Consider the following 22,394-nt stretch of genomic DNA (forward strand, 5'->3'; position numbering starts at 1 on the left):
CGGCTGCTTTGAAGACAAACTGGGATATGTGTGTGTTCAAGTGGATTACGGAGGGTCAGGCACCGTACATGGGGTTAATTCTTTATTCCCGGAGTATTTCTGTCGCTAGTAAGTATCAGCTGACAGCTCTCACTGGGTGCTCAGGCCTTCTTGTGCTTTGCTCTGAAAGACTGCTGCACCCCCCATGCCCTATCCCGAGAAAACAAACGTGGGTCTGTCAACTGCTCCTGCGTTATAATCTCTGGCTTCTTTTCACAGAACCCCAGGGGCCCCTGGGATTTGGGAGTTGGGCAGTGTCACTCAAGGATGCCTATTGAGTACTGAACAATGGCCCCTCATGAGGTCATACGGCCGCTTAGCAACTGCTCAGGCCCTTAGTAACCAGACCAGAAGTGTTGATATTTACCCAACAGAAACTTTGTATCGATAACGCCCAATTCCTTCCAGAGAACGCAGTCTCTACCCACTCATAGCTGCCTTTCTGGCCCTTGTCAAAGTGGGCCCATGGGAAGCAGGGAGCCCTGGGCTCCCTTCCAGCTCCATACCTCATTCTGGGACTCAGTTTCCCTCACAATATGGGGGTCAGACTAGATGAACACCAAATAGGGTGACTGTATGCCCTGGTTTGCCCAGAACACTCTTGGCGATCCTGGCCATGACATTTTATATCATGACTATTAAAACTATCCTTTTCATTCTCAAAAGCGTCCCCATTTGGAAGATCAATTTTCTGATGTCCCTAAAGCCACTTCTAGCTCTTGATTCCACTGCTCTTCCACTCCACCCTCTTCCCCTGTCCTGATTTAATCCTGCATAGTTCAGCCAAGATTTTCAAGGACTCTTTCTGTGCCAAGCCTGGAGCTGGGGAAACTGAGGCAAACCAGACCTGATCAGTGCCCTGGGAGCTTCCAGTCCAGGGAAGAATGCTGTGTAAGCACTCGGCAGACTTAGGATTGAATCCAGAACCTTGTACTTCTCAGCCTCATTTGGACTCTCTCCAGGAAGCTATTTTTGTAAATAATAATACTCCTTAGTATTCAGGTGGCATCTTGCAGTTTCTAAAGCATTTCCCTTCTGTTACCTCACTTAACCCTGCTCTCACTGGACAAGGTGATTCCCATATCTCCCCATTACACAGATGAGGAGCTGGAGGCCAGAAGGCATAGAGGGAGGAGGTTAAGACAGTTACCAGCCCGGATGCCCTTGGGAAGCAGCTCAGCCTCCACCTCCCCACCTGTGAAATAGAAATATTAGCTCCTGTTTCATAGAACCGTTGTGAAAAGTAAATGAGACAGCACATGGGAAGTCCTTCTTTAAAATGGCAGCTGCCAAGAATGAGCACTTCTGTCCTGAGCTGTTCTGCCCTCAATAGCCACATTTCTGGAACATTTGTCTGCTTCTCACGTGCCCAAAGACAACAGTTTGGGGGTCTCCTGAAACACTTCAGAGCACTGAAAGCACATCTTGTTGGAATCCCAACTCTGCCTCAGGCAGCTATGACCTGCCTCCAGCCTCTATTTCTTCATCTCTAAAATGGGCATAAGAACAGGTTGTTCTGAGGATGGAATGAAGCACAGCACATGAAAGGTTTAGTAGAAGGCCTAGCACATAGCCCCCAGATAAGAGGTTTGGTATTGCTTTTCTTTTCTTTCCTCTTTTTTTTTTTTTTTTGTATATTCTTTTATTGGAGTTCGATTTGCCAACATATAGTATAACACCCAGTGCTCATCCCGTCAAGTGCCCCCCTCAGTGCCCATCACCCAGTCACCCCATCCCCCCTCCCACCTCCCCTTCCACTACCCCTTGTCCATTTCCCAAAGTTAGGAGTCTGTCATGTTTTGTAAGCCTCTCTGATTTTTCCCACTCATTTTTCTCTCCTTTCCCCCATGATCCCTTTCACTATTTTTTATATTCCCCATGTGAGTGAAACCATATGATGATTGTCCTCCGATTGATGGACTTCACTTTTCTGATGTTAAGTATTTGAGGAGTCTTGGAACCTGTTAGCGAGGGACAGCACCCACAAGGTGTGCTTTGTCCATTACCCCAGGAGCCTGTGCCAGGACACGCTTCCAGCCACATTGACAGTGAGGGGGTTCAGCTGATGAAAGCTGTTGCCACCATGCACCACTCACCTTGCACGAGGAGAAGGGGCCCCTTCTTCCCCTTTCTTTACAGAGCAGCTCCACAGGGGCAAATCTGTCAGATTTCATGGTGATGCCTAAGTGGTTTCCCACCCACGCCCCTTGCCAGCACCATGAGTCACCACCCGGCACTGAGGTGGCGGCCCGTGGGAAGGGTGTTCCCTCTCCGGCTGCTAAAATGCTACTGTAGGATTGCTCCAGAAAGCCAAAACGAGGCCCTGTGATAAGCATGCTACCCTCCTTATGCAACATTTGACATTGTTCAAAAGCAATGTTAATGTTTCTGACTTCCATTTGCTGAGGGCCCTAGAGAGCTGGCCCAGCCCAGACCTCCTGTCCTGCTTCCAGCAGCCCAGGCAGAGACTAGTGTCCCCATTTTACAGGTGGGCCTGAGGCCCCATGACTAGGACACTCCCAGCCCCAACTCTCTACACCAGCCCTCAAAATTCTGCCCCCCAACCCTTCCCAATGTACACTGGCCATTGCAGTTAGCTTTTTGAATCAGAGACAGAGCAAAATAGATAAATATGATATACATATATTTTTTTCAAATGAAATGTATTGTGTCCCATTGCTAGGCTGGAACTTTGAACTTATGTCCCATTGCTAAGCTGGAACTTTGAACGCTGATTTCTAAAAAAAAAAGAAAAGAAAAAATCTGTTTCTAACTATCAGTGTACTTAAAACGGAAGTGTATTTATGAGGAAATATTTCTTTATACAATACTTTGCATTGCCGAGGCTGGGAGGATGCATATGGTATCTGAGTATTAAAGAAAAGGAAGTTGTATTGAGGATTTTATTTTCCAATTAGCAGTGACGGTGATACAGATCCTCATTCAAGCTATTGAAGTTGCCACTTTTTGCCCCATTCTACACCATGCCCACAGTATGTGCTGAAAATCTGTTCGCCTCTGCCTTGCATGGTCCTAAAACCATACTACGTGCTTCACTGTGGGCTGTGTCTTCCATCTTCCCTACTCAATTCACTAATTGTGCTTCCATCAGGTACTTAACTCACTGTCCTGTGAGCTAATTAGGAATGGAGCTCAGCTCCTAGAAGCTGTGTGTTGGGGAGAGGAGGAGCAAAAATATTTGCATAGTCATTTGGTGATTTTGCAGGTAGGCTGCCTCTGGCTGGAGCCTCCTCCTTGAAACACTTTGCTGTCTTACCCAGGCCAGAGGGAAATAGGCATAAAAGAAAGCATCCACATGCATCCCCACCTACCTCAGTCCTGTCTGAGCCTTAAACTTGCTTGGCCCAAGTCTAGAAAACCCAGACGGCCCCTTTCAGCCAAAGGACCAGCAGGGTGAGCCATATCCTGCCAATAGCCTGGCTTGATTGGGAATTATCTTCTGCTCTGCATCAAGCTTTGGCTACTGTACATAACAGCTTCCTTCTCTCCCAGAGCAACTGTGAATGTTTCCCCTTCGCCTGTACCATGACCTCAGCCAGCATGGATTTCCTACTATTTAAAACTCTTCTGCAACTAATCTGTAGACTTTGGGGTGACATTGATCCTTGCCATAATCAGAAGAGTGTGTGAAGCTGACCAGTCAGCCTGGGTTCCTGGAATAGATACCTTAAGTCTTTTTTTTTTTTTTTTTTTTTTTTTTTTTGATACCTTAAGTCTTGACAGGGTTCCTATACAATGAGTTTGTGTATATCAGAACCTGTTTTCTGGTTGACTTTCATTAGAGCATTGAGAATGTGTCCTTCTAGAAGGAAGATGTTTTTAACCCCAAAAGATAAAAAGAGCTGTACCTCAGATTATACCAGATCTTAAAAAAAGAAGAAAAAATCACCGAGAAAAGTGTGCTTTCTGAAAACAAACAAAAATCTGATCTACAGAACTAGGATCCAGCGTATTTCTGTGTTAATAGAAAAAAACACAAAGAAAAAATATATGGTTATATAGTTTATCTTGAGGTAACTAAAAAAGAAAAATGGTCTACAGTGAGGAAAGTGCTCTAAGCACAACTTTCTCTTCAGTATTCTTATTCTTCAGTAAAGTGTCTCATCACATTTCTACTATTTGCTCAGCTTCTAATTCTCAGAAAAAGTTAATATGTCCTATCTGCTTCCCTTTGAAATAAATATTTGTGGATTTCATATTATTTTCTACTTTTCAATTCCTTCTACTGAGATTTCAGAAGTTCTGGGGGGTGTTTTTTGTAGCTAGCCAGCCACAAAAGTCTCCCTTAGGCTGAGTCCCTAAGACCTATCTTGCAATAAAAGTCATTGTTATTATGGATTCCTTGGAGCTGTTAGCAAAATGTGATCACATAGCAAAATATTCGAAATCCCATGGGATTTGGAGTCCAACCAACCACTTACTTGCTGTGGGGCCTTGAGCAGGTGACTTAACCACTGTGAGCCATGTGGCTTACTCCCCTCAACTCTGGCAGCACCAGCCAGGGTCAGGTGCCCCTCCCCTCCCTCTCTGCCCTTGCTCTTTTACTGGCCTTTGTTCACCATACTGAGCTATACTGTTTCCTTGTCTATCTCCCCATTAACCCTAAGCCCTGAGAGCTCCCTGGGGACAGAGTCTTGTCATCTCTGTGTCCCAGTGCCCAACACAGAATCCAGCAGAGGGCATGGGACTTGGGAGGACGGGAAAAGGAAGGGAAGGAAAGGGGAAGGAAAACTACGGAGAAATGCAAACTTTAAATTTCTCTTCATTTATTTTAGCCACTGGCTGAACTAAGTGATAAGACATGCTAAAAATGACAGTACTACTGCCACATATCACTTCCCAGTTTTCAGCTCTGACTTCACCATTGTCTTATAACTAACACCTACTGAGCATTTATTTATATGTGTGAGCCTGTTTACCCTTCCAACAGCCTGTGTAATGGGCATCATTTGAAGTACAACAAAGGAGAGGTGAGGAGAAGTTGAATTACTCGCCTATATTATACAGCTGGCACATAATTAAAGCCTGGATTTGAGCGTGAGTCCCCAAGATTTCAGAGATAGTGCATTTAACCAATGTACCCTAAGCACCCAGTTCAGGGCTTGAGAAGTAGTGATTTCAATAAGGAGTCTTTGAATGAATGAATGAATGTTCCTCCATGGCCATTCTCTCAGTCTCTCAGACTCTCAGTCTCACTTAATTCTTTCCCCCTGGCATATGTGATGATTAAAACAAACCATTGGAGGTTAAACAGTCCTGGGTTCAGATCTGGACTTTCTGTGTCACCCTGGGAAAGTTACTTCTCTCTGAGCATTGGCTTCCCTTCCATCAAAGTGGAAATAATATTAGCACCTTTCATTTCAAACTAGGTTCTCCCAGAGGTAGACCATGAGACAATGATTCAAATACAAGTAATTTATTTGGGAAGCACGGGAATGCTAGTCAGAGAGTGGAGAAGTGAGACAGGGAAAGGAAGGAGATATTTTCTTTTTTTTTTTTAATTTTTTTATTTTTTAAGATTTTATTTATTTATTTATTTTAATTTTTTATTGGTGTTCAATTTACTAACATACAGAATAACCCCCAGTGCCCGTCACCCATTCACTCCCACCCCCCGCCCTCCTCCCCTTCTACCACCCCTAGTTCGTTTCCCAGAGTTAGCAGTCTTTTTTTTTTTTTTCAGAGTTAGCAGTCTTTACGTCTGTCTCCCTTTCTGATATTTCCCACACATTTCTTCTCCCTTCCCTTATATTCCCTTTCACTATTATTTATATTCCCCAAATGAATGAGAACATATAATGTTTGTCCTTCTCCGACTGACTTACTTCACTCAGCATAATACCCTCCAGTTCCATCCACGTTGAAGCAAATGGTGGGTATTTGTCATTTCTAATAGCTGAGTAATATTCCATTGTATACATAAACCACAGCTTCTTTATCCATTCATCTTTCGTTGGACACTGAGGCTCCTTCCACAGTTTGGCTATCGTGGCCATTGCTGCTATAAACATCGGGGTGCAGGTGTCCCGGCGTTTCACTGCATCTGTATCTTTGGGGTAAATCCCCAATAGTGCAATTGCTGGGTCGTAGGGCAGGTCTATTTTTAACTCTTTGAGGAACCTCCACACAGTTTTCCAGAGTGGCTGCACCAGTTCACATTCCCACCAAAAGTGTAAGAGGGTTCCGGAAGGAGATAATTTCAAACAAGTTAATTATCACTATGGGCAACTGCAGTTCAATCACACTGGGGATTCTAAGAGCCAGCATAGAACCCACAGCTCATGATTTTCCTGTCCCCAGGAGCAAGAGAGCTGGGGTATTTATACACCAGCTTCCAACTCCTAACAGTCATGCTAAGAGCTACTAGGATTGGGGAAGTGGCGTTACTTCTCTGGAACTTGTGGATGTTCTGCTCACCCAAGAAGGCCCTCAGGCAAAGAGATGCATGTGCTATGAGGGAAATTGCACCACAGTGGATAGATCTGAGGATTATGGGCTGAGCAATAGCAGCATTTCTGCTCTCTTAGTGTCACTATGAGGATTAAGTGGGATTATGTAGGGTTTGGAGAATAGACCAGGCACATATTAAGTACTTGATGAGTGAGTGGCAGCCTCAAGATGCCTTTTCCCAGCATCCTGTGTGTGATCCACATAGATGCCTATTGGATCTGCTCCTTAAAACCTCACCATCAATCTTCAAGTGGTAGCATGGTCCTCCTGAGTGCCAACAATGGGATATAGCAGTGAGCTTAGCCAGCAGGGTCCTGGCCATTCAACGCTTATGACCCCCCCCCCCCCCCACAGCTGACAGAAGATGAATGAGAAACGACATATGCACCTCCAGTAATGAGCAGGGCAGTGCCTGGAGCAGTGAGGGCCCTGTAAGCTGCCTCACCCAGTCCCCTCATCTCAAGGCACACAGCTAAAGGGGGCAGTGCCAAGACTAGATTCCTCATCCAGTGCTCTTCCCAGCTGCCTTTGAAGTGAATGCCACACATGTGGAAGGTGCTGGGCAAACGCTCCAGCTGGGATGCCCAGTGATTATTCTTGTAGCATGGAACGTATATTCATCAAATGCCTAAATTGAAAAGTTTCCCGGATTGAGTGTCTCTCTCACCTTTGGCACAGGATGATTTTGCCTTATAAGGGGGAAAGTCTGTAAGTGTAGCTTCCCTGGGAATTAAACTTCAAAAGTTTCATGGACCAGCTACATGGGAATGTGGATCTGTCTTCCCTGGTACAAGCCAGCTATGTGACCTTAGGCTACTCTCTCTCTCTCTCTGATCCTGTTTCCTCCTCTATAAGATGGGGACTGTGAATGAAATAATGGGCATCAAAGTGCTGTGGGAGGGGCCTTATAGGTAGGGGAATTGTTATCACAGTGTCGATGTCATTGTCAGGAATGATGTGACTTTGGGCCAGCCAGTTCCTCTTTTTAAGAATCCCTCTCCTTCTTCCCATGGACCAGAAATGTGAAAACATCCTCCATCCCTGAGACCTGTAGCCATAGGATGTAACCTTGTCAGGTCTGGAAAGAATCATATGTTCCAACTCCTTTTCATGAGGAAACTGAGGCCCAGAGAGAGAAGATGTGCCATGGCCACCCACCTCAGTGGCCATCAGCTTTGGCCCAGGCATGCTGACTCATAGCCCACAGCTCTCCCCCACCATCTACTAAGAACTGCACCCACTACAGCCCCTCTCCCCTGTGCCTAAGTGATTGACCAGCCCCCAGGCAGGGAAACCTATGAGGTGTAGGGCCTCTTGCTGCTCAGTTCCCGGCTGTGGGAGCATTCCCTCACTGCAGTAAGTCAACACTTCTGCCTCTGAATTGGTGTGGCAGATGGCACAGCAGAACTGAGCCTCAATTTATTTTTGACTCAAAGAGGACATCACATAAGTGTATAGTGCTTACTGATGGGGGCAGCAGGTCTGGAGCATGAGGCAGCAAAACCTACTGGTTTGGGGAGCCATACAACCTAGGCTCGAATCCTGACTTAGTCACCGTTAGCCGTGTGCCCTTGGATACATGGCCTTACCTCTGAGAACCTCAATCTTCCTGGTTGTAAAGTGGGACATTAAGATCAATCGATAGATCATGCCTCATCAATCTGACAGGCAAGGCAATCTTCCTTCATAGTGGGAGAAAATGAGAATATGGTGGTGGCACTTTGGGGCTGGTGTCTATCTCTGGAGAGGGAAGGTGGAGGAAAAGAGGAGTCCCTGGTAGGTCCCAAGTCGGGGTCTGGAAAGGAGCTATCCAAGGGGCTGTCCCTCCATGCCACCATGTGGGGGCTAATGGCCTCAGCTGTGTGTAGAGACTATCAGCTAGGCCAGAGCCATGCAAAGCCCAGAGAACTGGCCACTTCCTCTGTTTCTAGTACATGAAAGAGGGGCCAGGTGGGGTGGGGCCAGGGAAGGAGGCACTGGGCAAAGGTGGGCAGGGGGACACACTGAGAGGGCACTTCCTTTGGGTGGTTACAAGCTTGGAGGGGCAAGTGTAGTGAGTGGTGTCTGAGGCCTTCTTTCCTTCTCCTCTTGCTTCGTGGTGGAGTCAGGCTGATGGGGGCTTATCAGACACTAAACTCCAGCCTCAAGGGGCAGTTGAATACTCATTTGAAGGGAGGAGATGGTGAGGGTGCTGGGCGATGCACAAGCTGGTCTTCCTGTATTAATGTGTGCTGTGTGCTAGGGTGTTTCCCTACATGTATGTTTACTATAGACAACAGAGAAATAAAGACATTATATACATGAACCAAGACCTTAACCCCACCAATGTTGACATTTGGGGAACATTCTATTATTATTATAACTTTCAGTATTGTATTTTTTTCTATATTATAAACATAATATGTTCCTTGTTGGGTTCATGAAAATTGTAGCTCTCTACATTTTTCATCTGAGGTTATTAAGAAATTTTCCTACGTCATTAAAAATTATTTGAAAACATGATATTCTATCCTGTTGTCACTCAGTAATTCACTTAACAAATCCCCTATAATTGGACATTTAGATTGTTTCCAAGTTATTGCTATTATATAAAAAAAAACCCACTGTAATGAACATCTTTATGACTGAAATGTTTGCATTTCCAGTTATTTTCATTAGAATGGGTTCCTAAGAAGCAAAATTACCAGATCAGGGGCTGCACATTTTTTCCCTTTCTTATGCCTTTTAATATTATATTTGATACATGCAAAAGAAATTATGTAGTATATGTTAGTTTAATAATACTTATTATTAATACTTATATATTAATTAATATATATATTAATACTTATATATTAATAGTTTAATAATATAGCATGGACCTACCACCCAACCCAAGAACTAGAATGTCACCAATAATTTGCCTATTCCTGCGTGAGTATCCCCATCCCAAACCCCTGCCTCCCTCAGAGGAAATAATCATCTCGTATTTATCATTTCCTTGTGTTTTTTTCTATAGACTGTATTTTTTTAGAGGAGTTTTAGGTTCACAGAAAAATTGAGCAGAAAGTACAGAGAATCCCCATATGTTTTTTCTTTTAAAAAATTTTTATTTCATATGTGTATGCTTACAACACCTATTGTTTAGTTTTGCTTTTGTTTTAGTTCTTTTAAATGGCATCACACAGTATGTAACCTTCTGAGACTTGCTTCTTTCTGGCAACAGTATGTCTCTCAGACTCATCAATGTGCGGCTGGAGTTCATGCATTCTTATTGCTGTATAATATTCCCTGGCATGAAGAGATAACCATCTGTTGATTCATTCATCTGCTGGTGGACGTGTGGGTTGTTTACCTGGTTCAGCTCTTGCAAACAATGTTGCTGGGAACATTCTTGGCCATGGTGCTATTCACCTAGAGAAGGAACATAGTGGAAAAACATATTTGGGAGGGGGATAAAATCAAGAGTGGAGCATGTACAGGCTGGAGATGAGATGTCTGTAGGCCACCACTGATTTGATGTTGAAGGAGGGCTGCAAAGAAAAACATCTCATGAGTTTGCCTGAGCTCACCATTTCGTGAGCTTAGTTGCAGAGGTCAATGATCTTGGGCTCATGAGCACAAGCAGGACCCCCTCCCATGTCTGCCTTCAAGGAGGCAGAAGAACCATTTGTAAAGAGAGAAGTTCTCTGAGAGCCATTAAATCTGAGCATCTCTAAGTGCCAGACATGTACCTCTGATGGCACCTAAGAGGATATTAGGTGGTATGAAATAATAGTCTGTCACCTGATGGGAAAATTCAGTTCTCTTTCAGTTTTCCAGGCCACATCAAGACAAAAAGTTCTTTCTAAAACTAGTGTATCTTTAATTATGACCTTACCCCCACCCAAACATTGGTTAAACTCTGAGCAGAGTGACTTTGGGCTCAGAGACTTATGCCAACTAAATATAAGGACATCCTGTTGCATTATTTGCTGTAGTTAACTTTTATTTGGGGTGAGTGGCACTGGTTTTCCATTGGTGGTAGTGACAAAAGCTTCCTTGTAGGGACACGTGGGTGGCTCAGTCAGTTGGGTATCAGACTTGATTTTGGCTCAGGTCCTGATCTCAGGGTCGTAAGATCCAGCCCTGCATCAGGCTCCATGCTGAGTGTGGAGTCTGCTTGGGATTCGCCCTCTCCCCTCTACTTCTTCTTTCCCCACCCCTGCCCCCTGCAAGCAGCATTCTCTCTCTCTCTCTCTAAAAGAAACCCAAAACACACACAAAAAAGTTTCCTTTTAAAATACATGTTTTTAAGTTTTAATCAAGCAAGTTATTAAGAATAAAACTCCATAAGATTAATTAAAGGACAGATAGGAACCCTCTTGACTATCACATTTGATTGACTAAGGTTTGGGAAATGCTGACCTCGGTCAGCAACTCTCAAGCTTTCTGTCTCAGGACCTTTACACTCTTAGAAATGATTGAGATACCCAACAAGTGTTGCTTATGTGAATACTGTTTAATATATTTACCATGTCAGAAGTAAAAACTGACATTTTGATATTTATTTATTAACTCATTTTAAAAGAACAATAATAAACTCATCATGATAACATATACAACATATTTTATGAAAAATAACTATATTTTCCAAAACAAAAAAAATAAGTGAGAAGAGTGATGTTGTTTTATATTTTTGCAAATCTCTTTAATGACTTAATTGAAGACAGCTGGATTCTCATCTGCTTCTGCATTCAGTCTGTTGCCATGTGATGTTAGAGTTAATGGATATGAAGAAATTCTAGCCTCACAGAGATATACTATCAGAAAAGAGAAGAGTATTTGAATAGCCTTTTTAGACAATTGTAGATATTCTTCTTTGATATTACACCCAAACTTAACAAGGGATAGTGTATTAGTTTGCTGGGGCTGCTATAACAAAATTCCACAGCCTGGAAGACTTAACAGAAATGTATTTTCTCATACTTCTGGAGGCCAGAAGTCCAAGATCAAGGCATCAGCAAGGTTGGATGTCTTCTGAGGCCTGTCTCCTCAGACTCTTCTCCATGTGTCCTCACATGGTCTTTCCTCCAGGCACACACATTCCTGGTGTCTCTTTGTGTGTCTACATTTCTTCTACACATAAGAACACCTGCCATATTCCATTAGGGCCCATCCTCATGGCCTCATTTTAATTTAATCACCTCTTTAAAGGCCCCATCTCCAAATGCAGTCACATTCAGAGGTCCTGGGGACTAGGACTACAACATATGAATTTTGAAGAGGACACAATTAGGCCATAACAGATAGCATTTGAAAAAAAAATAGTTGCAGTGAAGACTGAAGCCATGTTAATGGACTTTTCTTCCTTCACATTGAAATCCTTTTTTTTTTTTTTTTTTACCCCTCTCGCACTGTGATGAATCTTTACCCATCCATGCTTTTGTAACATCATGCATTGGGCATTTAGAAAATATCAGCTCATTGAGTTATGCAGATCTTTTAAATATTTGCACATTTTGTTATGCAGTATTTTAAAAAATCACATTTGTTATTACACCAGTGACCTCCTCAAAAATGTCTCTAAGTATTAGGAAGCTGTCAGGTTAATGAAGGCAGACACAAGTTTTCCAAAATTCTAATTTTCACTTTGGAAACTCAAACTTTATCATTGTCAACAAATACTGTCAGTTGTTTTCCTTGAGGTGATAGGCTCACTTTGTTCATTTTTGAGAACATGCCTGCCAAATACTCAAGTCTGAATAACCATCATTTGTCGGTTAGTTCTTCCTTTACGTAAAAATGGCATTTCGTGAAAACGGAGGCTAATTCACCTCGCAACTCAAACAATCACACAAGAGCTTTTCCTCCAACACCTGTCACGCGTCACTGTGCGGCAGTAGTGCTCTGTGGATGCTTCCTATTTCCTATTCCCAATGATTAATAAAGCCAATTATTCTTACTGCTTCACCCTGGACATTCCCAAGTGAACCTGGCATTTTTTACCACAACTGTGCTGTGATGATCAAGAATACAGTGACTGCTGGGACAATCTGGTGCCTCTCCCTTGATTTGTGCTAGGGCAGCAGCAGGTGTACTTGCCATTGCTTTTGCACCAGCAGTGCAAATATCAACACAGTTAAGGTAAAAATCACATCTTACTGTTATTAGGGAAATAATTTTGACCTCTCAAACTCCCCTGCAAGTGTCTCAGGAACGCTCAGAGGCATGTGGACCACACTTTCAGAACTGCTGACTTAGACAAAAATACAGAAAAGATTTGAGGCCAGACAGTGCAAAGCCTCAAAAATGACATAGGTACCAAAGTTATAAGAGCTGGGTATAATCCCAGCTCTGCCAGTGTAGAACTAAATGGCCCTGGATAAGTCACTGCCCTCTGGAAGCTAAACACCTAACACAAAAAGGGTGGTAGGTGCTTCTTGCCCCCCAGATCTGGGGAAGAGGGGAAATAAGGCCCAGATGTGAGAGCCTCTTATAAATGGTAATGCACAGCCCATGCAGGAGGAACCAGCAACAGTGGGGAATAAGGCAAAGCTATGAACGTTCACATCTTGGCTTAAGCCATTTATAATCGGCAACACTGCCTAGATCTTTATATTACCCTGCAGAGGCTTAGAAGGCCTAGGCCTGATGACTCTGGAAGAGATGCCCAAATGGATGAATGTCTTTGGGACTCTGCTCTATGTTACCCACCACAACATCTACAGCTTTGAAAGGAAAAGACCTCCTAAAAGCCCAATGTTCCTTTTGTCTCCTACTGGACAGGTGAACACTCATCTGAGTCCAATAGAAACATAGAAGTCCATGGGAAATAACAAGCATGTCAGGAAATCTGATGTGATCTGCTTAGCAGCGTTAAGAAGATAGAGATGATTCTAGAAAACTCCAAAGAACCAGGAAGCACTTGTTAAGAGGGTTTCAGGTAGGCTTCTTCCTCTAGGAAGATAGACTAGAGGTAGTTTTTCCTATTCCTCTCACTAAGTACAACTAAAACCCCTGTACATTATATATAAAACAAACATTAGGAAACTCTGAAAGGCAAAGAACAAGCCTTCTAGGGACCTGAAACAACATAGTAGTGAGTTCCTAAAAGTGGTAGTTTTGCCTCATGTATCCTGGAGTTAGAGCTGAAGAAGCCAGAGCTAAGGAAATACCAATGAAGGGGATGGGGGAACTTGCTCTATTCAGCTGAAGAACAAGAGGAAAAAGAGTGTCTCAAAACAGACACTTTTAGGCAAAAACTATTCCAGCCAAACACCATAGAAAACATTATGGCCTTGCCCCTACAAGTGATGATCCTGTGGGGAGACTAGACTTCTACCTTCATCAGACTATGAAACACCCGCAAACCCTCTACTAGGTAGTGGCAGAGAAGGCCAAGTAGAGAGCCAGGACTCCCATTCCCCACTGGATGGTAATAAGACCTCACCTCTAGCCCCCATGGTGCTAGTGGAGACCATGCTGACAAGAGTAATAAGTCATTCCCACTCCTCCCAGCCAGAGAGGTATCAGTGGGGGCCTAATGGGGAGCTGACATTCCCCAACCCCCTTCCTCTGTTGCTGCGCTGTCAGAGGACGCCAGCGAAAACAGGTTTAAATAAGATCCAGAGGCTCATAACGTCATGTCCCAAATCTCCAGGTTTCAGTTAAAATTCACTTATACCAAGAACTAGGAAGATCTTATACTGAATGAAAAAAGGCAATCAATAGATGCTGATATTGAGATGGCAAAGATGTTGGAATTATCTGACAAATATTATCTGACAAATATCTGTAGCCATCATAAAAAATGCTTCAAGGAACAGTTATGAACACACTTGAAATAGACGAGAAAAAAAATAGAAAGTCCCAGCAAAGAAACGGAAGACAGAGAAGAGCCAAATGGAAATGTTAGGGCTGAAAAATATGATAACTGAAATTAAAAAGAAAAAAAAACAATAGATGTGCTTAACAGCAGACTAAAGGGGACAAAGGAAGAAATGTTGCAGAACAAAAAAATTTATCTAATCTGAATAACAGAAAATAAATTTTAAAAAATAAAGCCTCAGAGACCTGTGAGTCTGCAACAAAAGATCTAATGTTTGTCACTGAACTCCTAGAAGGAAATGAGAAAGGAGGGCTGTAAAAACACCTGAAGAGGTAATGGCTGAAAACTGCCCAAATTTGGCAAAAAGGAACAAAACCAATCAACCAAGAGCAACAACAACAACAAAAACTCTCATAAACTTACTGATTCATGAAGCTGAGAAAACTCTCAAGACAATAAAACCAAGGAAATTCACATCAAGATACAAAAGAGCTAAACTTCCAGAAACTAAAAACAAAACAAAAATCTTGAAAGCAATGGAAGAAAAATGACAACTCACCAATAGAGGGGAAAGAATTTGAATAACAGTGGATTTCTCATTAGAAACCATAGAGTCCAGAAGAAAGTGGCATATGTTTTTCAAATGCTGAAAGAAAAGAATTGTCAACTGAGAATCCTGTTGCCAGTAAAAATATCCCTCAGAAATGAAGGGGAAATAAAGATCTTCTTGGATGGGCAGCCCTGGTGGCTCAGTGGTTTAGCACCACCTTCAGCCCATGGTGTGATCCTAGAGACCTGGGATTGAGTCCCATGTTGGGCTCCCTGCATGGAGCCTGCTTCTGTCTCTGCCTGTGTCTCTGCCTCTCTCTCTCTCTGTTTTTTCTTATGAATAAATAAATAAAATCTTAAAAAAAAAATCTTGTATGAAAAAAAACTAAGAGAGTTTGTGGCCAGATCTGCCCTAAAAAATGCTCTTCTCCAGACAGAAGGGAACATGTTTTTAAAGGAATCTTAGAACATCAGGAAGGGAAAAAGAATATGGTAAGCAAAAATATTGCTAAATGCAATACACATTCTTTCTCCTCTTGAGCTTTCTAAATTATGTTTGACAGTTAAAGCAAAAACTACAGCATTTTCAGATGTGGTTGTGTTTGTAGAAAGAACAAACAGAAAACAAAAAATAAAAGCATAGACTTAAAATTTAACATATCAGTAATTACATTAAATTATTAACATAATAGACCAGATAGTTTCACAGAATTTTATCAAATGTTTGAAAAAATTAACACCAGTTCTGCACAATGTCTTCCAGTAAACAGAGGCAGAGGGAACACTTTCAGTTCAGTTTATGAAGCTAGTATTACCCCAATATCAAAACCAGACAACAGTATAAGTAAAAACTACAAGTCAGCATCCCTCATGAATACAGATGTGAAAATCCTTCACAAAACATTACCAAATAGAATTCAGTAATATATAGGGGCACCTGGGTGGCTCAGTTGGTTAATCATCTGCCTTCGGCTCAGGTCATGATCCCAGAATCCTAGGATCAAGCCCTGTGTTGGGTTCCTTGCTCAAGGGGAGTCTGCTGCTCCCTCTCCTTCTACTGCTCCCCCCAACTCATGATTGCTCTCTCTCTCTCTTCCAGAAAAAAATAAATAAATCTTTAAAAAAAAGAATTCAGCAATATATAAAAATAATTATGCCTCAGGACCAAGTAGAGTTTATTCCAGGAATGCAGAGTTGGTTCAACATTCAAAAATCAATTAATATAATCCACCATGTTAATAAGCTAAAGAAGAAAAATTGCATGATCATATCCATCAATGCAGGAATTTGATAAAGGTCAACACCCATTCATGATATAATGCTCAGAAAAATAGCAATAGAGAATTTCCTTGACTTGATGGAGAGCATCTATTAAAAAAACTATAGCTAACATACTTGATGGTTAAAGACTGAAAGCTTTCCCCTAAAATTGGGAACAAAGTGAGGATATCAGCCCTCACCACTTATATTCAAATAGTACTAAGCAATCTCACCAGTGCATTAAGACAAGAAAAGTCATATGGATTGTAAAGGAAGAAATAAAACTATCCCTATATACAGGTAACTTCACTGTCTACATAAAACAATCCCAAGGAATCTGCAAAAAAACAAACAAAACAAAACAAAAATCATCCCAGAACTAATAACTGAGTTCAGGGAGCTCACAGGATATAAAATAAACATACAAAAAATTGTTGTATTTCTCTATACTAGTAAAGAATATGTAGACACAAAAATTAAAAATACAATGCCATTTATAATCACACAAAAATATAGATATAAATTTAACACACATGCATAAGATTTTTATGTTGAAGACTACAAAATACTGATGAGGAAGATCTAAATGAATGAAGTGGCCATAGTGTGTTTATGATCTGAAGACCAATGTTGTAAAGTCATCAGTTCTGTGAGGTTCCTACCAAATCCCAGCAAAAATTTTGTAAATGTGGAAAAGATTATTCCAAAAATTATGTGGAAAGCCAAAGAAGCTAGAATAACTGAAACAGTTTTGAAAAAGAAGAATGAAGTGAGAATAATTCTACTTCATTTCAAGACTTATCTAGAAACCAAGGCTGTGTGTTATTGACAGAGGGATGATGCATAGATTAATGGAATGGAATAGAGGATCCAGAAATAGACCCACACAACTGACCAATATTTGACAAAGGTACAGAAGCAATTCAATGGAAGAAAGGTAATAACCTTTTCAACAAATAATGCTAAAGCAAAGTAGACATCCATGGGCAAACACTAACAACAATAACAAAATATCTACCCAAGCCTCACTCTTTACACAAAAATTGGCTCAAATGGATCACAGACTTCAATAAAGAATGTAAAACTATAAAAATTTCAGGAAAAAAATTAAGAAGAAAATCTTCAGCTCAGACTTGATCCCAAAAGCATTATCCATAAAAAAAAATAAAAAATAAAGAGTTAAAGTTGAGTTCACAAAATTAAAAGCTTTTGCTCTACAAAACACTCTGTTAAGAGGACAAAAAGACAAGCTACAGGCTGGGAGAAAATATTAGCAAACCACAGAATCTGACAAAGTACAAAGTACCTGACATAAATTTAAAAAATTCTCAAAACTCACTGTTTAAAAACAAATTAATGATCCAATTAGAAAATGGGCAAAAATCATGAAGAGACATTTCTCCAAAGAGGATGTGCAGATTACAAGTAAGCACATGACAAGATGTTGAACATCATTAGCCAATAAAGAAATGCACGTTAAAACCACAATGAGGGGTGCCTGAGTAGCTCAGTTGGTTAAGTGTCTGCTTTCGGCTCAGATCATGATTTCAGGGTCTTGGGATGGAGCCCATCAGGTTCCCTGCTTAGCAGGGAGCCTGCTTCTCTCTCTGCCCTCCACCAGCCCCTGCTCATGCTCTCTCTCTCAAACACACACACACACACACACACACACACACACACACACACACAATGAGCTATTACGCGCCTGTCAGAATGGCAAAAATACAAAATGGTGCCAAATGCTGACCAGGATGCAGAAAATTTGGATCAGTCATACACTGCTAGTGGGAATGTAAAATGGTACATAGCCACTCTGGAAAACAGTTTGGATGTCTCTTTTAAACATGCACACAACCACATATGCAAGTACCATGCAACCCAATAATTACTCTCTTGAACATTCATCCCAAATAAATGAAAATTTATGTTCACACAAAACCCCTATACAGAAATGTTTATAGCAGCTTTATTCATCAAAGCCAAGAACTGGAAATAACCCAGATGTCATTTACCAGATGAATGGATAAGCAAACTGTGGTCCATCCATATCATGGAATTATACTCAACAGTAAAAACGAGTGAACTATTGATACACACACAACCTGATGAATCTCCGGAGAATTAGCCTGAGTAAAGAAAGCCAATCCCCAAAGGTTAAATATTGTATGATTCCATTTGTAGAATATCATTGAAAGATCAATATTATAGAGATGAAGAATAAAATCATGATTTCTAGGAATTAGGGATGAAGGCAGGGAGAGAATGGGTGTGACTATAAAGGAGTGGCTCAAGGAAGCTGTGCTAGTAGAACAGATCTGTATCTTGATTGTGATGGTGTTTACATAAAACTAGAAAGTGATCCTATGGCCTAGACCTATCTACACACATACATGAATACATGTAACACTCATGAAATCTGAATAAGCTCCATGGGTTGTACTAATGTCACATGCCTGGTTTTGACAGTGCGCTATACTGCTGGGCGAAGGGGCATGGGACCTCCTCTGGTGTGAGATGTTAACACAGGGATCAGCTGGCGGAAAGTGCACCAGACTGCCCTGTGGTGGGCGATGTCAACAGGGGAGTCAGCTGGAGGAAGATGTATAGGACATCCCTGAACACTGGGTCAGCTGGGGAAGGGTGTATGGAACCTCCCTATACATTCCTTTACAACTTGCTTTGGATGGATAATTATTTCAAAATAGAAAGTTACAAATGAATCAATGGATAGATAAGTAAATAAATGGAACCTGACATAGGAGAGACATTTAGCATCCATTCTCTTCTGCTGCTAAGAAACACTTCTACAAGCCAAGGCCTTTATGCATATTACACTTCAGTTACACCTTTCAAAAATCCTAAATGATAGGTATTATTATCTTTATCCTCCAGATGGAGAAGCAGACTCAGAAACATAAAGGCACTTGCCCAAGGGCATCTGTCTGTCTAGAGTTCATACTCGTGCCCACTCTGCACCACTCCTTCTGCCCTTGAAGGCCACACCAGCTGCGGACGGAATACCCCATCTGACATCCTGCCAGGAGCCGACTTGCTTCCCTAAGAGGGCCTGAGGCCTGGGAAGGGTGAAGCCCACAGGCAGGTCTTGATGGAGAAGTCAGGGGATGGGTTCCTATATGGCAAGGTCGGCTCCTGGGAGGTAGTTGAGGAACATGACCACTCCTTCTTCTCTTCTGTCTCCACCCACCCCTGATGCTGGCTTTGCCCGGTGCCAGCACACAGGGGACACCCCGCAGCACTGTTCCCTTCCTATTCTTTCCTGACTGGCCCCCATCAGGCCACCCACCGCTAACCAATGCCATCTCCCCTTTTCCAGAGCTGAGCTTCATCACCCAGTCCCCAGAGCCAGCGAGACATGGGTCCCAGTTTCCAAATCCTGACGCCTTTCATTTAACCAGAAGACTTGGAGGGGTGAGTTGGAAATGGGTTTGGCTGGGGCTCGGAATGGGGTAGATATGGAAGAGAGCACTGTTTGGGGGGCTGCTGATGGAGAGTCAGCAGAGCAGGAAAGCAGAATTTGACCAAAGCTCCCTTCCCTCTTGCAACCTCTACAAAGACGGTATGAATTATTTATGTACCATTGTTTTGGTTTAGGAAAACTGCCCCCGAATTCCTTTTGCATTAAAATAGGGATTATGGCTTAGAACTTGGAAAAGGAAGGCACCATCACTTGACATGTAGAGCAGAGTCTCAGTTCCCTAGTATGTACAATGGAGATAATGGCAACATCTCCTTCCTGTGAAGGCCCAGCAAAGATGATCCATGTAAAGTAGCTGGAATCTAGTAGATGCTTAATAAATGCTTGTTGACTGAACAGACATGCTGGGTGCCTATTGCATGTTAGATAAATGGGGTGGCCCTCTCTCTGGGGTTACACTGCCACTCTGCCTTCTGGAGCTAGCCCATATGGCAGTTCTGTAAGATTTCTCCTATTCCTTACTGGGAAGCATGTCTTCCTCTGTACTCCTGAAACCCTTTGTTTGGCCTCTGTTATTGTCTTGCTCGGTCTATCTTGCATTATATACCTATGAACCTCAGAGTCCAGGCCTGTACGCCTAATCCCACCTCTATGAGAAACCAGAGCTTGTGCAATTCATCTTGCAGCATCAGACCCAACTTACCTTCAGAAGGGATGTCCTCTGAGCCAGAGCTCAGAAACATCATCTCATCTGACCTTACCAGGTGGCATTGTTAGCAAGATGGGAAAACTGACCTAGAGAAAAATAACCTCCCAGACAGGAGTTGGGGAGAACCAGGAGACATGGCCAAGATTCTCAGCTCACTTCTTACTATGGGGAGGGAGCAGACATGCAGACTGGCCATGCTTCTCTGTCCCCCACCTCACAGATCACCCAGATTTCTGACTTTGCTGGAGTTTTGCTTCTTGCCCCAATACTTTGGGGCTAACCAGATTGTTTCCAAACAAGTTACATAATTGCTCACATATTATTTATGCCATCTCTTGAATATTAAACAATTGATAGTATGGAACAGAAACATGGGCGTTTAAACCTAGCAGCTTTTGACAGGCGTGGGTGGGGAAGGAGGTTGAGGAGAACCATCTCTGAGCCATTTACAGGAGAAGATGACATCTCCCCTCTTCTTTTCCTGAGATGGGCTGAAAGGCTTCCCAGGCCCATGGTTGGTAACCACGTAGTAGAATTTTCACTGTGGGTTTCGGCCTCTTTTATTACATAATGACAAAAATGCGTTATCATTTCCCTAAAGGATGAGTAGAGCCAGAGCCTGACCACGTGTTTGCCTGTTCTCAAGTGCTTATTGAGCACCCTCTGTGTGCAGTCACTGTTAGGCTTTTATTCACTCTGGAGTGCCCTCATGAATGAAACAAATGAGATCCTCATCCTCATGATACTGACCCTTCAGTGGACAGGTGACCAGATAAATAGATGGCTTCAGAGCATAACAAGCACTGTCACTGTGAACAGAACAAAATGGGTAGCAGGTGGGATTGGCTGGCAGTCCCCTGAGATGGGAGCATTTGACTGGAGGTCTCCATGGTAGAAGCAGCCAGCCCTGCAGAAGTCCAGGGTTGGGGAGAGTGTTCCAGGCAGATGGGAGGTCACCCAGGAGCAGGTAGCTGGGGCGGGGTTGGGGAAGAGTGAAGAGGATGGCGGGCTGGGAGGGATGAACAGGAGTCCAACATAGGTGATGCAGGTGAGGAGTGCCTACTGAGGGTCAATTGGGCCAGGCCTGGGCAATGTATTAGGCTGTTGTCAGGAACACCAGTTTACAAACCATCTCCTGCCTCACCCAGATGTGGACGGTACTTTCCACCAGCTGGGCAGTGCTGGGAGCGAGAGACAACACACGGGAAAGTGCTTCATAACAGGTGAAAGCCTGCACAAACGAGGGCTTGAAAATGCTTGAGGATTCTTAAACACCTCATCCTTTTAGAACATTGGAACGTTTCCTTCCATCCTGTTTTCCTCAGTGAGAGAATGGAGAAAAACATGGGCTCTGCTCCTGGCCAGACTGCCCCAGAGTCTGAAATACAGGAAATGGAGCAAAGAGGTGGGGTCAGTGCACCAAAACCCCGGATACCAGCTTGTTGACTCTGGGAAGCCCTTTCCATGTCAGAGCAGTCTGGGGAGGTGACATGGTGCAGGGTTGCCAGCCAGCCTGCGCAGCCCACCTCCACTAGTTTCAGGTTCTGGCAACACAATCCTGGGCAACTTGTTTCAATGCTCTCTCCCACCTCAGTTTTATAATCTTTAAAATGGGAGTAGGAAGCTCTTTGCTTTGAAGATATTGGAAAGATTACATGGGAGAGAAAATCTGATGTATCGAGCATAGCCTGGGATGTCAGCGGTGCTCAGTGGGTTTCTGTTCTCCTGCTGGTCCCCAGTGGGGACAATGGCCTCAACCAGTGAGGACCCCAGGCCCCTTTCTGCTGGGACCATGTCAGACTCTCAATTGCACAAGCACTGAGAACAGTTTGCCATCTGTATCACTTTACTGGGGCTGCTGTAACAAAGCACCACAAACTGCGTGACTTGAAGACACAGATACTTGTTGTCTCATGGTTCTGGAGGCAGAAAGCCTGACACCAAGGTGTCAGCTAGATTGGTTCCTTCCAAGACCCATGAAGGAGGATCTGTTCCTAGCTCCTGGTGGCTTAGTGGGCAATCTTTGGAATTCCTTGGCTTGTGGATACATTACTCTGATCCCATACCTTTTATATCATCTTCTGTGTGTGTGTGTGTACATCCAAATTTCCCCTTTGTATAAGGACACCAGTCATACTGGA

At 42.9% G+C, this 22,394-nt stretch overlaps 1 protein-coding gene and 1 long non-coding RNA gene across 4 annotated transcripts in view; one reads left to right on the plus strand and one right to left on the minus strand.

The window, feature by feature from the left end:
• The window catches only part of ATP2B2 (ATPase plasma membrane Ca2+ transporting 2), a 373,765-nt gene that overhangs the window by 148,600 nt on the left and 202,771 nt on the right, over window positions 1–22,394 (plus strand). For all 3 annotated transcript variants that reach the window (XM_038565641.1, XM_038565640.1, XM_038565644.1), the window contains one exon: window positions 19,443–19,537. The gene's annotated coding sequence lies outside the window, so the exon portion shown is untranslated. The remainder of the gene's footprint in view (window positions 1–19,442; window positions 19,538–22,394) is intronic.
• Window positions 9,579–22,394, minus strand: part of LOC111091241 — a 33,628-nt gene continuing 20,812 nt past the window's right edge. The window contains exon 2 of the long non-coding RNA XR_005374614.1: window positions 9,579–9,903. This is a non-coding gene — a long non-coding RNA (uncharacterized LOC111091241). The remainder of the gene's footprint in view (window positions 9,904–22,394) is intronic.

The sequence above is a fragment of the Canis lupus genome, chromosome 20 (genome assembly GCF_011100685.1).
Source record: "Canis lupus familiaris isolate Mischka breed German Shepherd chromosome 20, alternate assembly UU_Cfam_GSD_1.0, whole genome shotgun sequence".
Lineage (NCBI taxonomy): Eukaryota > Metazoa > Chordata > Mammalia > Carnivora > Canidae > Canis > Canis lupus.